The 2,500-nt window shown below is 46.4% G+C and overlaps 1 protein-coding gene across 2 annotated transcripts in view; it reads left to right on the forward strand.

The window, feature by feature from the left end:
- The window catches only part of LOC105891193 (protein bicaudal C homolog 1), a 73,687-nt gene that overhangs the window by 56,394 nt on the left and 14,793 nt on the right, over positions 1 to 2,500 (forward strand). The gene's annotated exons all lie outside the window — the stretch shown is intronic.

Consider the following 2,500-nt stretch of genomic DNA (forward strand, 5'->3'; position numbering starts at 1 on the left):
TTCTGATCTATAGTTATAGCTATATACTTATAGTTACAGAATTTAGCAGACGCTTCTGCCCAAAGCCATTTACAAACATTAAAGCAAAAAATATTTAGGCTAAAGTAAAAAGAATCAATCAATTAATAATAATAATAATAATAATAATACCAAAACTATCATTATATTTATAAAGTATGCCTCAAACTGATGAACTAATTAATTACCTAATTATTTAGACAAACACAGTCCCGCACCGGACTAGAACTTGCAACCTCGGGCAGGCGAGGTGGGCGTGCTAGCAGGGAGGCTCAAACCCATCTGGTCTCATCCTGACCACTTTTCTGTCCTCTGCTGTCTACGTCTCCTTCTCCAGCCTCTCTTGAACGTCTGCTTCCCTTCTGTTGCCCTCTCCCCAGTCCACCGGTTTGCCCTCTTCTGTCTTACTCACCTCTACTCGCTTTACTTTCATTTCTTGTTTCCTCTCATCCCTCTCTCCAGTCCTGAACTTGCTGCCGCCTTCTTCTTCTTGTTTCTTTTTTTTCACACCCTCTCTCTCCATCCTTTTCTACCTCTTCCCTACCTCTTCCCTTCCTCCATCTGCTCTTCCTACTTTTCATTTTTCTTTTACTCTCCTCTCCTCTCCTCTCCTCTCCTCTTGTCCTCTCCTCCTCTCCTGTATTCCTCCCTGAGTAAGCCACTCAGCACTGGTTGTGTTGGTAGTCCTCTCTTGTCTGTATATCATTTTCTTTCCCTCCTTTTTACCCCTCATTCATCCTTTCTTCCCATACTCTTTCTATCTCTTCTCTTCTTTAGTCTGCCCACCATTGCTTCTCTTCTCCTCTTCCACCCTCATCTCCACTCTTCCTTCCCTGTTCCATCTTCTTCTCCTCCACCTTTGCTCCCTTTATCCTTTCCCTCTATTTTACCCCTCTCTCATCATCCAATCCGTTTTACCCCTTTGTCATTCTTTTCTATTTCTTCTCTTCTTTAGTCTGTCCACTCTTTATTCCTCCTCTCCTCTCCTCTCCTCTCCTCTCCTTCATTCCTCCCTGAAGCCATGATGCGAGTGAGCCACTCAGTGCCGGTCGCTTGTGTTAGGTGGTCCTCTCTGCTCCCTACCTTCTCTTCTTTCTTTTCTTTCTCATCCCTCATTCATCCTCTCTTCCCATCCTTGACCTCCCCCTTTTTCCATCTCTTCCGTCTGTCCACTCTGCATTTCTCCTCTCCTCTCCTGTCGTTTCCTGCATTCCTCCCTGAAGCCATAATAAGAGCGGGCCACTCAGCGATGAGAGATGGAGAGAGAGAGAGGGGGAGAGAAAGGGAGCGAGAGAGATGGAGAGGGGGGGGGGGGTGGAGACAGAGAGAGGGAGAGAGACAGGGAGAGAAAGAGAGGAAGAGACAGAGGGAAAGAGATGAGGAGAGAGAGAAAGAGAGAGAGAAATAAATAGAATAAACACAGATTGTCGTCTGGAACACACAAGTGGAGAACATTCCCCCCATGCTGTTGGAAAACAAAGTAATTATGATGTGGAGATCACTATCCTTCCCACAGCTATGTGGCCCTCAATAGGAGAGAGCGAGAGAAAGAGAGTAAAGAGTGAAGAGAAAGAGAAAGAGAAAATGAGCAAGAGAGAAAGCGAAAGATTGAGAGAGAGAGAGAGAGAAAGCAAAAGATTGAGAGAGAGTAAAGAGTGAAGAGAGAGAGAGAGAGAGAAAGTGAGCAAGAGAGAAAGCGAAAGATTGAGAGAGAGAGATGCCTCCTTTCCACCATCCCCCTAAACAGTTGCCATTGTGAAGACTGCCGTCCTGACCACACGCTCACCGCAGCAATAATCTGAAGGCAAATTTATACACGGACACAATGAAATGCTGGCTGGAGAGATCTGCCCTGCTCGGCTCTGTTCGGTAGCGCAACGCACTGCCAGAAGGCTTGGCCTGCGCTCCCCGGGTCCATTAAGATCTGCCTTTAAGAAGTGGTGAAGGCGGTCGGCGGTTGCCGTCACGACGCCCAGTGGTCCCAGCAATGTCGGCCATTCCTCTGCATTTCAGGACGGGACGCTGCCCCAAAAGCTCTGCGCCGGACAGAGAACCAGGGGAACCGGAAGGGTTCAGGGACCTGCAGCGGTTCCTGATTCAGATCCAGGGGTCTCAGAGCACCTTGTGTTTTGGATCTCCAGTAACTTTCCATCAGCTAAATACACATAAGTAGGATTATCTTAACATATATCAATCCGGTGTAATATATGCCTCTCTTTGCTTTGGCGCCCCGGGCTTTTATTTTGAAGTAATTGTATTCGAAAGGTAATCATCAGAGCTTCCTGTTGATTGGCTAACGTGTTTTTGACTAAAACTAGCGGTGATGTATACGTCTACTGTAGGACTTCTTCTTGGAAAAACACCATCCTCTGATACACAGGTTTCTTCGACCATCTCGACCTTCTCGTTATTCTTCAACACACACACACATGCAGGGTTACTGTGCAGAAAAGCAACATAGCAAGTTGTTATTCCAAGCTAT

Source organism: Clupea harengus, chromosome 23, assembly GCF_900700415.2.
Source record: "Clupea harengus chromosome 23, Ch_v2.0.2, whole genome shotgun sequence".
In the NCBI taxonomy this organism is placed as follows: domain Eukaryota; kingdom Metazoa; phylum Chordata; class Actinopteri; order Clupeiformes; family Clupeidae; genus Clupea; species Clupea harengus.